Here is a 14,822-nt window from a genome sequence, read left to right on the forward strand (position 1 = left end):
TCTGACTCATAGAACGCAAAACAACCCAGCACCCCAGACAAACTTTAGGGAAAGTTGGTCATTGGTTCTATTCATGTTCTTTCCATATAATGTGGACATTTCTATACAACTGCCTAAAAAGGCATCACTTTCCTGCCTTAAACAAAAACTGAATTTATCATCTATCTGATAAATAGCAAAAAAAAAACAAAAATAACAAAGCTAGCTCATGTATATGACAGAGAATATCATTCCTGAAGGTTATCCAAATAAACATGATTGACAGGCAACTGCTAATAAATGCACTCCATTGTGCTATTATTCCATTTCACCAAATCTCAGATGTCCATTTTTCTCACATTGTAATAGCTCTGAAATTGGGATGCATATTGTAATCGGTGTTATATTATAGTTTAATTTGAGGAGGTATTTCCTTTCTTAGTAGAGGAAAAATGATGGTTTTCTTACAAATCATCATTTAATGGGGTTTGGTATGTGAGAATATCAAGAATTTTTCCATGAGGTTTCCTGAGTCATCAATACCTCTCAAATTTGTTTTATTTAAACTATTATCTTAAAATTTCCTTCTGGTCTTCTCTCGCCGTATAAAGTGGTCTTTTGCAACTCTCATCTCTGACCACCCCAGAGCAAGTGATAACACTGAACGTAGTTCCCCTCATCCATGAGTGCCAGTGTGGAGGATGTAGATTTCCACAACCCACAAGTTCTGTTTGCATAATTAACAATGGGAGTCACTCATATTCGTGTTCACCACCTCTCTTTCGTTTTCACTACCTCTTTCTACTCTCAGTTACCTTACTCTTCACTCTCCCATTCATCAGAACTAAGTTCACTCTTATGCTACCCCACAACTATATGCAAAATATTTTAAAGGCAAATTCCTTAGACTATTTCATTGGTTTAACTAAAACTTGTGTTAGATTACTTCTGTTGAAAATGATCAAACACTAACCACATAGTTTTAAACAAAAAATATATATAATGACTGTCATCAATGAAAAGTACAAGATTAGGGCTGGTTTAGGTGTGTCTTGATCTGCCAACTCAGACATCACCATCAGCTCTGCCTTCTACTGTGCTGGCTTGTTCTCATGGCTGTCACTAAGCCAGGCTTAAAGCACTATTGCATGTCAGTCAGTCAGAGGGGAAAGTGTATTTTCCCAGTCACTGAAACAAAATGGGCTTGCTCTGACTGAGCCTTTCTGGTGTGGACTGAGCCCTTCTGCAGGAACTCTGTGGCCAAGGGAATGTCATGTTCTGATTGGCCTGCTCTAAATCACATGACCTCCCATGCACCTGGGAATAGTGTTGAATTGTCTTGATCAAAATGCATGGAACAAGAGTAGGGGAGAGGTGATTCCCCAAAAAGAAAATCCAAGTATCACTACCAAAAGTGACATTAATTATATTGGGAAATAGTGAACAAGCATGTGCCTATAAAAGCTTTATAAACCAAACTCTTCATTTTTAATGCGTTTTAAAGTTTTTAACATCTCATTTATTTATTTATTTACATTATTTTAATTTATTTTCATTTTATCAGGAAGAGAGAGATAATTCACTCCCCAAATGCTCACAATATCTGGGGATGAGCCAGGCCTAGGCCGGAACCCAGAAATCAATCCAGGTCTCCCATATGGGTGGCAGGAACCCAAACACTTGGGCCATCACCAGTTGCCTCCCAGGGTGCACATTAGCAGAAAGCCAAAATCAGAAGCAAAGCTGGGATTTGAACCCAGGAACTCAGGGATGGGATGCAGACATCCCAACAGCATCTTAAATAGTGTACCAAATGCCCATCCTATAATTTAAATAATCTCCTTTTAAATGTCAGTAAACAAGTAGAATTCTTGTACCATTGTGGAGAAATTTGTGTGGAAGTAAAAAAGTTTATTCTTGTTGCTGAAATAATACAAAATCTGATATTTGATATCCAACAGTTTTATTTTGTATTAAGGAGTTAGACTAGATCATGTATATAGTGTCCTTGAACCAACATTCATCATTTCTTCCTTCAATTACAACCCTTCCTTTCCAAATTAAAAACAAATAAAAACAAAAATGGGCTTTGTAATCATTTGCTTATTGAAGAAAGGATGCACACATTAATTGAAGTGATTTAATTTAAGTAGAATATTTAGCATGGTCAACTGGCAAATGGCAGTGTCATTAGCCGAAGGAGAAAAAAAGATAAAGAAGTTTGCAAGAGAAGTAGGAGGGATGATAGAATTATATAAAGTTTGCAACATGGTGACTGAAATGTCCATGCTTATAGATCCTCAAATATTAAGGATCCAAAGCCAACATTATTTTTTTTTTCTTATTGTGCAATTGTCAACCTCTATACCAGTTGCCTTTTCCCCCATGTCCCCACATAATTACCTTTCTGTCACCCTTATGACCCCATGATACAGCATTTCTGTTGGCAGGATTCCTCTAGTATCCAAGTACATGCTTGGTTTCTTAGTCCATTTTTTGTTGTAACAATAAAATACTTGAAACTGGGTGCTTTATAAAGAAAATAAGTTTGGGAATGGGTGTTTGGCGCAGCAGTTAAAAATGTCACTTGTGATGCACATATCACATATCAGATAGCCTGGATTCAAGTCCCAGCTTTGCTCCCAGTTCCAGCTTCCTGTGCACCTTGGGAGGCAACAAGTAGTTGCGTCCCTGCCACCCATGTACAAGGCCTGGATTGAATTACAGGCCCCTGGTTTCAACCTGACCCAACCCTACTGTTGCAGGCATTTGGGGAGTGAACCAATGAATAGGAGCTTTCTGTCTCTTGGAAGGAAGGGGGAGAGGGAAGGACAGAGACAGAGGGAGGAAAGGAATTTGGGAGGCTAAAACTGTGAGATTTGCCAGCCCCATCTGTCTACCTCTGGTGAAGGCCTCATGGTGGATAATGTCGCAATTACAGAAGTGTGTGCAGAAGAGACCTTATGGTGAGACAGGAAGCCAGAGAGAGGTTCATTGGTCAGCTTTACTCATAGCAACCCATTGTCCTGGGAACCAGCTGGCATGTGAACATTATTTTTTGAGAGAGCAGAATTTGGAAGACTTCTCAGTAGATACAGATGAGAAGTGAGGAGCACAGGGACTCCCAGGGACATGAGTTGCACAATGTTCAGAACTAGATAGGGTTTCTGCCGCATGTAATTCCAGCGCCTTTACCTCTCAGACTATGATAGTCTCCCTGTGTGTTTATCAAAGCAGCTAACCTGCATACATCTTTTTTTGAAAACTTTTATTTAATAAATATAAATTTCAAAAATACAACTTTTGGATTATAGCGGTTCCCCCTCCTAAAACCACCCTCCTACCCACAAACCACCCTATCTCCTACTCCCTCTCCCATCCCATTCTTCATTAAGATTCAATAATTACCTTTATATACAGAAGATCAACTTAGTATATAGTAAGTAAAGATTTCAACAGATTGCACCCACACAGACACACAAAGTATAGAGTACTGTTTGAATACTAGTTTTACCATTAATTCCCATAGTACGATACATTAAGGACAGAGATCCTACATGGGGAGTAAGTGCACAGTGACTCCTGTTGTTGATTTAACAATTGACACTCATTGATGACATCAGTAATCACCCGAGGCTCTTGTCATGAGCTGTGAAGGCTATGGAAGCCTCTTGAATTCACAAACGCCAACCTTATTTAGACAAGGCCATAATCAAAGTGGAAGTTCTCTCCTCCCTTCAGAGAAAGGTACCTCCTTTTTTGATGGCCCGTTCTTTCCACTGGGATCTCACTCACAGAGATCTTTCATTTAGGTCATTTTTTGCCACAGTGTCTTGGCTTTCCGCTTGCATACATCTTATAAAGGCAATTTGTTGACAAATGGTGTTGATTGGAAAGCTAAACTATAAGGGAAAACAAGATAATCTGATTGTGTAAAATGGCTATTCTATGGTCTGCCTATGTGATTTAATTACTAATTGAGCACACTAATGATGAGACATAATATTATGTGAAAATGCCTTTATCACCTTGGGTATATCATTAAGTAAACCAAAACACATTGATAATACAGGCTGCAGCTATAATCTGTAATACATGTATCTTATTTATCTTTGGAAAACTCCCTTGGCATTATGAAGTAGTTGTAATACAGCTAACCATGTAATGTAGGTTTTGCCACATGCCAAGCACCTTTTGTATATTTCCCCAATTATTTTACTGACCTTAAGCAAGAGATGCTGTTATCCCCAACATAAATAGGAGAAAATTGGCCATTAAGGAAGATAGTGACCTTATCTGACAGTACCCAGCTAATACGTAAAGAAGCTGAACTTCAAGCTCAGCTGCTGAGTCCCAGTTCTGGGATGTTTACCCATTTGTTCTTATTATCTACAGGGAAAGAGGAAGTAAGGGAGATTTCAAAACTAACACCCATGTAGTACTCATCAGTACCAGAGTACAGGATATCAGCCAAGCTGTCAAACCAAAGAGGCTGTCAGGAGTCTGAATCTCCTTTTTGCAGATCTAGGAGGATGAGCCAAAGTCACAGACACTGAAGATCAGATTCAGAAGGAGGAAGGTCAAGGTTAAGGCTCATACCATGAAGCTGAAGGGAACAGAGTTCCTGCAGAGAAGAGATCGCCTTTGAACTTGAATATCTGGTCACAGGGCATCTCTCCAACCTTACCCATCTCCTCTCCACCCCCAATCCCTGAAGCATTTGCAGTTCTGCATCATTTCATATCTGAATTCTTGGGAGTCTCCCGAGGAGGTGTCTAACAAGCACCAAGTCTGTGAGCTTGTTCCACCTCTTTTTCTCTCCTTTTCAAGGAGAAACGTTGGGGGCTGCTCCAAGGTTTAGGTTTAGGTTGGCAGTCAATCTCCAAACTTATTTATGAGCTAATTAAAGAAAAACACAGCATCAGGACAGACATTTTGTGTAGTGGTTAAGAAGTCACTCGGGATGCCCATAACCCATATCTGGATGCCTAAGTTCAAGTATTAACTCCACTCTCAATTCCAGCTTTCTGCTAATGTGCCTTCTCGGAGGCAATGGTAATGACCCAAATATTTGAGTCCCTGCTAAAAATTGGATTGAGTTCCAGGTTTCCAGGTTCCTGGCTCTGACTTGGCCCAGCCCTGACTACTGGGGGCACTTGGGAAATTAACCAGCACCTGAGTGTGCTTTCTCTCTCTTTCTCTCCCCACCCCTTTCTCCTCTCTGCTTTTCAAATAAGTAAATATTTTAAAAAACATATAGCATATAGGGAATGACTGGCATGACACATGTCTCAATATGTATTGACTTTTATACTTTCAGAAATTATATTCATGTGTTTTTATCAGTAGATTAAGTACATTTAAAACATATGCAAATATTGGACAATTTGAAAAGATGAGTCAATGATGATTTGTGCTATTGTTGAATCAACAGCTGCCAGAACTCAAATAAAACTAGTTTTCCATTATGTGCCTCAACAACGCTGGGTTCATGTCCAAGTTATAGCGTTAACCCTAGTATTGAGTGATTGTTTAGCTCTCTGCCTCCTCAGCTGGAAAGAGAGTTGCTTTAGCATAGAAGGCGTGGTTTACTTATCCATTCACTCATTTAGTATTTAATGAGAATCTAGAAGCTAAGGAAATTTAGCTATCAAAACTCAACCTTTGCTGTCAAATTTAAGATCAAGTGATAGATGAACAGTGCATAGACGAGTAAATGAACAGTTACATGTTGGTCTGTGCCAAGTGTCATGAGCACTATGCAGGTGCTTAGAGGACACTGATCTTGCAAATAAGGAAGAATTTGGGAGCAAACAACTGAAGAATGCTAAATCTTAAAGCAAAATAGGCCTTAATACGTAGTAGAACCTCAGCAAAGATGTGTGGCTGTTAAATACTGACTTTTTCTTTTAGTTTAAGAGAACTGAGAAAATATCACACGTCCATTCGTTTGCCCACATTCTGAACCAACTGGGAGACAGACAAAGGAATGAAGTAAAGGAACTGTCATTTCTGTGACAGGTATTGCTAGGGGATGTCTCCTAGGTGTACAACGACAGTGGGCTTCCAGTGATACATTTTTGGCAAGGACTCACCCTCTCACCCTTCAGGTAGCTCTGAATGGTCACAGGTCCCCACTGGGAAGGCTGCTTGTTAAGCTTCCAACATGAAGGGTCAGTGCAAATAAGTGTACCCTCTGCAGGCCTGAAGCCAGGTGCCTAAAAAAGACGGAGCTGCACCATGCATGCTCATTTCTTTTCCAGCTCATCTATGAGATGCATAAATCCACTTTCCCTGGAGAAAAATGAGTAAACACTGTCCAGGAATGTGACGACAATGAAAGGAACAAGCTCAGAGAAGGAGTAAGTGTTCCTTATATAAAGGAGCACTTTCACAAATTTCAGTGATTAATATAGTTTCAAAGTTGCTGGGCACAGGAGCAGGCATTTGGCCTAGAGGTTACAATCACCTGAGTTCAAATATCAGATTTGCTTCTGATTCCAGCTTCCTGCTACTGGAGACCCTGGGAGGCATCAATGATAGTTCAAGCAATTGGATCTTCCTGGGTTGAGTTCCTGGCCCTCATATCTGTCCTAGCTACTACAGGCAATTGGGGAGTAAAGCAGTAGATGCAACTTCGCCCTCTCTGTCTCTCTGTCTGCCTCTCAAATCAATACTTTTTTTTAAATATAAATCCATGCACACAGATCTCCCTATTCCTCTATTTCTAGGCTTCCAGTATTCTGTTTTTCAATTTTGCCCTTTCCCTCCAAATTTATTTTATATGATCTTTTATTTCTTTCATAACTCTGACAGTCATCTATTTTCTAATCTTTAATCCAAAATTCATCATCAACTTAAATAAAGTTTAGAACATCCATCAAATATGTGAGTTTCTGGGTATACTTACTTGATAATTATTGCTTTGCAATAAGAACAAATACATTTACATTTTATACATTAATGTTATCTTCTCCTTGATCACATCAGATATATAAAATAGTAAATAAATGCAAAAGGAAACAGATTGGGGAGAATATAGTTTTGCCAAAAGACAGGCATAGGTACCCTTGAACAGTAATGTATCTTACCCAATGTAAACTAGAAATGTGAATAGATTAGAATCACACTTCTCTGAAAGAACTCTTACTGATGGATAGCAGTAGAGCATTGATTTTGAAGTTCAGTAGGAAGTTATTTGAATCCAGATTCTGTGCCAGATGAGACTAGCTATTAACTGCTTTTAGGCCAGACCAGATAAATTTTCAGACATAAAAAGACTCAGACCGTCTACTTCCCAAATACTCTTTCTGAATAATTACTTGAGGCTCTGATCCATCCCAGCAAGGGGGTAAATGCAGAAAGGACATGAGAGAAGGTCGAGGAAACAGGAAAGCAGTGACACCCAATCAAGACCTCACTCATGCGGAGGCTCAGCCTACCAGACCGGAAAGGAGGAGGGAGAGCCTGTGCCAAGGAGGAAAAGGAGACTGTGCCTGATGCATGTTACTACTGGACACTTGGCAGAAGCAGCAGAATGTGCTAGAGGCAGAGACTGCAAGACATAAAAAGGAAGACAGTTGGAAAATACGGGAAATGGAGGTCAGTCACACAAGAAAGTCACAATTCAACAGACAGAAACTGTTTCCATTAGAAAATGAAGGCGAGTGCATTCAGGAAGGAAAATGGAATCAACCCCAAATAGCAGATTAAACTAATAAAAGCCAGGAGACAGCTAGGCTAGACTGAGGAAGGCATATTTAGTACAGTTTCTTCTCATAGCAAAGAAGAAACATACTCAGAAATTCCAACAGTAAAAACTGTATGAGAAAGGCCTAGTGTCAGTATAAAATAATTCATATATTCGGAGGGATATTTAATAAAGTGTTGCTGTCTGCAGCTGGCAATATAAATGTTGGTTAGCACAGGGGTTGGGAAATCAGTATTGGTCTCTGAAAGGAAACATAGGTCGTTAGAAAAATGAGAGCACTGTTTACTGCACTTTTTAATTTTTTATTTTATGTATTTGAAAGACAGAGTTACAGAGAGAGGAGAGACATAGAGAGAGGTCTTCCTTCCACTGGTTCATTCCCCAAATGGCTGCAACAGCCAGAATTGAGCTGGTTCAAAGCCAGGAAGCAAGAGCTTCTTCTGGGTCTCCCACATGGGTGCAGGGGCCCAAGGACTTAGGCCAGACTCTGGCTACTTTCCTAGACACATTAACAAGAAGCTGGATTGGAAACGGAGCAGCCGGGACTCTAACCAGCAGCCATATGGGATGCTGGAGCTGCAGGCTGGGGCTTTAACCCCCTGGATCACAGCACTGGCTCCACATTTTTATTTTTTTAATCGACTTAATCCAATCACAGGAGATGGTGTCGTTTCACAATGGAAGGTGAATGGGATCAGCTCAGATGGTGTAAAAGAGGCAGTGGCAGGCCCTGCAGGACCTGTGGAAGCAGAGTGGGCTGAGTGATGGGGTCCTTAGTTCTAGAGCCTAAGAGCCAGAGATACTCTGTGATTCGCAACAAGAAATGAATGCTGCTGTAAACCATTGAAACTGCAGATGTGACCACAGAAGGAGCTGCAAGGAATGACCGCCCTGCCGCAGCCTATTAGTCACCTTTGCTCACTGCAGCGAATGCCTGAGAGAAGCTGCTTGTGAAAGAGAAAGGTGCATTTCAACTTGCGGTTTTCGAGGTTCACAGTCTAAGATCGGGCATTCCGTCAGTCTAGCATCTGATGAGGGCAGTGGATGGCAGAGCATGTATACAGGGAAGATCACACGGTGAGCCAGGAAGCAGAGGCTGGGCCACTTTTAACCAGCCCTTTCACAAGGACGACCTTCTGAGGGCACGCCTCCCAGATGCTGTAATCGGAGCAAGTCCCTGCTCTCCCTCAACAGCACTTCCCTGGGTCACGTCCTTAGCACATGCATCTCTGAGGGATACCAAAACTAAAATCCAAACTACAGCACTAGGAAAAGGGTGAAGACGATGGCCGGGTGACAGTGTGCAAGAACTAAACCTACAACACTGACATACACCAGATGTCACTTAAATGCTCAAGAATGTCACCTTGACTAAGTATGAAAAGGAAGATCTAAGTCAAGACCTCAGAGAAGTGGACAGGAGATGGAGCATAAAGAAACAAGTGATGGTGGGATTTTTTACTGTAAGCCCTTCTTTTCTGATCCCTCTTGAGTGTGTACAAATCCCATTGTCATAATTATTTTTATTGAATTTCCTGTGTTTCTGGTGTGAAACACTGCATGTCCATTCTGTGCCCAAGAAGTCTACATGGAAAGGAGTTGAATCACGTGTTCCTATGGGTTTGCAAAGGCCTATGTCCATGGAATCATCGTTTTTTCAGCATATTATGACCCGATTCAGTACTTACTAGTAGATAAGCCATGATACTGAGATTTCAGGTAGGACTTCTTCTTTCTCTTCTGAAATGTAATTTTTCTTTTTCTTTTAGTCCTTTTTATACCTCAAATTTGTCTGTTAGCCCAAAGATTCCTTCTTTATTATACATGGTTTATTTTCCCTTTGTTTTCCATAACTATACTGAATTAGCTATCTATACTAAGTATCAACTCCTAAATTCCCACAAAAGAGCCAAGAAAAAAAATAAAATACATTTAGTAGTCTATTATTAGTCTGATTATTTTATTATGGCAACTTCAAAGGTAATATGAATTATCTTTGTTAAAATGTATGTATTTGGGCGAATTCTGTTGAAATCTAATCAGAGAATCAGGGTGAGAATAATCCAGGTAATTTTGATCCAAGTGAGCACCCTTAGTTTGCAATTATGTCTAGAATCATTGGATCTCTTCTTTTGCTTATGAAAGGTCTACAGCCATCTACTTGGCAGAACTGTAACTTTAATTGAAGAGGCAAATAATTAACATGATACATTTAGACTCTAAAGTCTATCACTTACAGAGTAATTTAACTTCACATCACATTTAAACCGCCCTCCAAACCATACTCTTATCACTGTTATACTGACCTCTTCTGGGTAATTCCTATAACATTATCCAAATCCTATGTTAGCTCTGCTTTTTGTTTTGTTTTGTTTTGTTTTGTTTTGTTTTGTTTTTCTACGTTCAGAGTTTAGCTCATTTCAAGCTCGTTGTATGAAGACATTAAGCAAGAAGTTCACAGTCTAGTATGAGAAGTCCGTGTAAAAGGGCTTTAAAAGATGTTTATTTTGCCACAAACATTTTTTGAAATCCACCATACTCAGGGGTCTTTAGAAGATCATGAAATGTGTATTATGTAAAAGTTATGCATGAATTTCAAAATTTTTACACCAAAGTAAACATCTTTAAATTCCCCTTTAGGGGCCAGTGCCATGGCTCACTTGGTTAATCCTCCGCCTGCAGCACCAGCATCCCATATGGGTGCCGAGTTCTAGTCCCTGTTGCTTCTCTTCCAGTCCAGCTCTCTGCTGTGGCCCAGGAAGACAGTGGAGGATGGCCCAAGTGCTTGGGCCCTGCACCCGCATGGGAGACCAGGAGGAGGCACCTGGCTTCTGGCTTCGGATCGGCGCAGCATGCCGGCCATAGCAGCCATTTGGGAAGTGAACCAACAGATGAAAGACCTTTCTCTCTTTCTCTCTCACTAACTCTGTCAAGTAAAAAATAATAAATAAATTCCCCTTTAAACAAACTTTTTGGAGTTCCTTATTAGGGAGGCCAGGTAATAAATAAATAAATAAATAAGTGGTGGCAAGGTAAATACAGATACCTATGTCATAAGTTGGAAATCATCCAGAGAAAGCTGATGATGATATGAGAGCCAGAAAGAGATGGGAGGTGGCCCTAGTCAAAGATACAGCCAGGTACCCCCACCACCTTCACCTGGTGACTTTCCTGGGTTCTTAGGGGACCTGGAGGACCATCCTGGAGTCTTGCTGTGGTGAGGACTCTGGGCAACACGGGCTCACCGAGGGGTCTTTGTGACGCAAAGGCGCGAGACAACAGAATTCTCTGTCCCCTGCCCTTCCCTGGCAGTCGCGCCAGTGTAAGATGGGGTACACAGGGCCTGGAAGCAGAGGAGCCACAGGGAGGCCACAGGTGGTCCCCACAGGTGCGCAGGGCCACGGAGGTGAGGGGAGCACAGGCGGAGGGAATGGGGAGGGGCTCCACGGCACCCTGTGACTGGCCGGCGGCGGAGGGTCCCTCCCACATCTGCCTGACCTTGTCGGGGAATCGAGGCAGAAACCAAGAAAGCAAGGCGGGACGACAGAGCAGGCTTGAGGAGATGGTGAGTTGGGGGTAGGGAGACGTCTCGGGGATTACGTCTTAGGAACTCAGGGCGGCAGTTCAGGTATACAGTTAAGAAAGCCTGCTGAACCCACGCAACCCACGCGCGTTAGCTGTGCAACCTGGAGCACATGGCGTCCAGCTGGGAGAGCCTTAGAGCAAAACTTCAGCAAAGGTCTCTTCAGCTTGGGAACGCTGATTCCACTGGGCGCATAGCAGATCTGTGCATGCGAGTTACCAACTGTGGCTAGACCTCCATGAACCACTGTCAAGGTCAGTGTTAGTGCGTTCAATTCATCTATACCGTCAAAACCTTCTTTAAGTCCTCCTCCGCAGTACTGAAAGCCGAGGTGGGTGGTACTAAATAAGCCTGTAACTCAGAGTGAAGTTCACACACAACCTGACTGCTGTTTTTAAAAAAAAAGTCCCCAAAATATTACGATGTTCGTTGCAACAAAGCCCACTTACTGATTTGATGGGAAGGTCCCCGACATGTAACCTTTAAATGTGCCATTTCAGTCAGCATATTGAGTTAGGAGTTTCACATTTTGACTTTTCAGATAGTCACTGATCCTAAAATATCTTCCAAACCATTGTTGTTAAATATCCTAGGTGTTTTTGTTAAGGACTGATTTTTGTCCTGTAATTCTATATCTGACTGTGTTGAAGGATTCTTGAAAGATTTTTAAATGTCTTATGAAGCATGATCAGTTGAAGCTGCATCGGCTTTTAATTTAAGACCTGCAGCTGTTAGTGTGATAGGAGCATCGAATTTCAAAAGAAGTTACAATGTGAATAAGCAGAATGAAGAGAAAAGGTCTCCTGAGAAAAAATTAATTAAAATCAAGCATATGGAGTATCATTGGATTGGTTCTTATATTCAAGTTTTAGTACTAAAATTAAAATTTCAGATATATAATTTGTCAGTTTTAATTCATGCTGCAAACGAGGTTACCTAAAAACAAGGCAAAAAGATTAAGATCATTCAAAGCTTTGATATTTATTATTCTTTCGTCTTATAAAAAACTGAACATTCAAGCTATTTTATTTGCTTATTTTTAATCTTATTTTTAAAATTTAACAATTTTTATCATTTTGTCATACTTCATATGTAGATTTTTACTTACATACATGTACATAATATTTTTCTTGGGTCTAATTATTTTTAAATAAAGATTACTTAGAGCTACATGATTACATTCATATAATTTGCTAAACATAATGTAAACTGGTTTGCTCAGAAGCACTGTGATAATTTTAACATGGAGAGCTGGTTTGCTTTCCATTTATTATCATATTCAGCATTTAAGGCTTTTCTCATTAAAAAGAGGCTGAAGGAACTGATTTTTAAATAGTGATTATTTTATAGTGTACAATTTATTTAGATAAGAATAGTAAACATGTCGTATTACAAGTCACAAATTCTAAAGCTTGTATTTCAATTTGAAATTATTTTTCATGAGGTTATATCTACATTAGACGCTACCAGAAACCGGTCTCAGAAGTATTTTGCTATTCATTTGAGGTGAAGTTAATTTTAGAAAGTTCTAATTGTACAAGACTCATGACTCAGGCTTTAAATGGTGGAATGTTGGTTTTGTAAGAACGGTTTGGACTTTTCTGGTTTTGCTTCGTTTTGTTTTTTGGAACACTGAGAGCTGTGTCCTGGAATTGGTTCCTTAACAATTTTGAGTGTGGTATGAACTGTTTATGTCACCGAGTAAAATTAGATGTGCCTGTTGCTAATACGAGGGGATGAAACATGATACAAGGCCAAACACGTGACAGCCCTTTCTTCCAGGCGTAGCTGCTGAAGCTGAAACCCTTTCCTCCAGTTCTGTGAGTTATGGAGAAGTTCGAAACCTTCTGTGTCGCCTCGCGCTCAGGCCAGTCGCAGTGACTTCACCAGCACACTTTTCAGAACATCTAAGGTGAGTAATCAGTTTTAACTTGGATTTTGTGTAATTAAATGCACAACTTGAAGACTGCCATAGATTTCTTGGTCTTTCTCCTGCATAAGCAGAACAGTGACTAAGAAGTTAAAAATAATGTTGAATAAACTGATTGTATCAAAATAATTATAGATTAATTATTAACAAAATTCAGTTAACTTCTTATTTTGACTGTTACTCTAACTAGTAATATGCTCTGTATTTTTGGCATATTCATGAATTTCTGGTATTTGCAACTTGTAGAATGCCATGGCAGCATTTCTGTATACTGGGCATTAAATTGGGCACTGTAATTAATCCAGACAAAGCATTATCTTTAAGATCGTTGACTCATAATTCTACTCTGAAACTTTTGAGGTAGAGTTACAGTTGTTTTAGATTCTGTTGATAGCTTTGTTTTAGACATGAAGAAGCAGACTAAAACTAATGAGAACAAAAGTCAAGTCATTTTCTAAATAGGGAATAAGCAAAACAAGAGCGAAATAGCAACCTCGCTGGCTTTGTAACTATTCTTTAGTGAAAAAGGGAAGAATCTTTGTCTCCCAAAATATGGAAAAAAACTAAACTGTTTTTTCAAATAGTAAAATAAATATATGTTAATGCTTTGGATTATGAAAAGTTGTGGGTACTTTGTATTTCCAAAATTAATATATGGTAATTGGAAAACATAAGTTTTTATGGAAAGGCTTATAGAAAAATAGTAAGGGAAAATATAACTCCAATGATTGAAAGATTTGCCAGCAGGGCAGAGTAACTCACTATTACAGGATAAACTACAAAAAGTACTTTTTTTTTTCTTCTCATTTTCTTGGAAATACTTTGTAGAGCTAGATACAAAGAGGTTCAAAGCCAACAGTTCAATTTGGGATTAGTTTTATAAGTTCTAGAATTCATTTAAGATTTTCTCTCAAGGACAAATGGAAAATAGTACTTTAGTGTAGTAAGATAGACCAAAGACTAGCAAACCCAAGTTTCCAAAAGATGCAACTGATCATGCAATTAAAGTGCTGAAAATGAAGTTGCTCCACATTGTCCTTTTTTTTTTTTATTTTTTTTATTTTTGACAGGCAGAGTGGACAGTGAGAGAGAGAGACAGAGAAAGAAAGGTCTTCCTTTGCCATTGGTTCACCCTCCAATGGCCGCCGCTGCAGCCGGCGCACCGCGCTGATCCGATGGCAGGAGCCAGGAGCCAGGTGCTTTTCCTGGTCTCCCATGGGGTGCAGGGCCCAAGCACCTGGGCCATCCTCCACTGCACTCCCTGGCCATAGCAGAGAGCTGGCCTGGAAGAGGGGCAACCGGGACAGAATCCGGCGCCCCAACCGGGACTAGAACCCGGTGTGCCGGCGCCGCAAGGTGGAGGATTAGCCTATTGAGCCACGGCGCCGGCTTTACATTGTCCTTTAAAACACATACTTTCTCTAGTCATTAAATTGCTATTGAATTGAATAGGAAAATTAAAGACTAGGAGCAAATGTTTAGCTTAGAAGGCAAGGCACCAGTTGGGATGCCCCTGTCCTACATTGGAGTACTTAGGTTGCACTGCCGGCACCGGCTTTTTTTTTTTTTTTTTTTTTTTTTTTTTTTTTATACAGGCAGAGTGGACAGTGAGAGAGAGA

The 14,822-nt window shown here is 40.2% G+C and overlaps 1 protein-coding gene across 10 annotated transcripts in view; it reads left to right on the top strand.

Moving 5' to 3' along the window:
- SGCG (sarcoglycan gamma) overlaps nucleotides 1-14,822 on the top strand; it is a 127,922-nt gene that overhangs the window by 10,672 nt on the left and 102,428 nt on the right. For 4 of the 10 annotated variants that reach the window (XM_070048305.1, XM_051849884.2, XM_070048306.1 and 1 more), the window contains exon 2: nucleotides 13,056-13,185. The gene's annotated coding sequence lies outside the window, so the exon portion shown is untranslated. 10 annotated transcript variants of the gene reach the window in all.

Source organism: Oryctolagus cuniculus, chromosome 9 (assembly GCF_964237555.1).
Source record: "Oryctolagus cuniculus chromosome 9, mOryCun1.1, whole genome shotgun sequence".
Lineage (NCBI taxonomy): Eukaryota > Metazoa > Chordata > Mammalia > Lagomorpha > Leporidae > Oryctolagus > Oryctolagus cuniculus.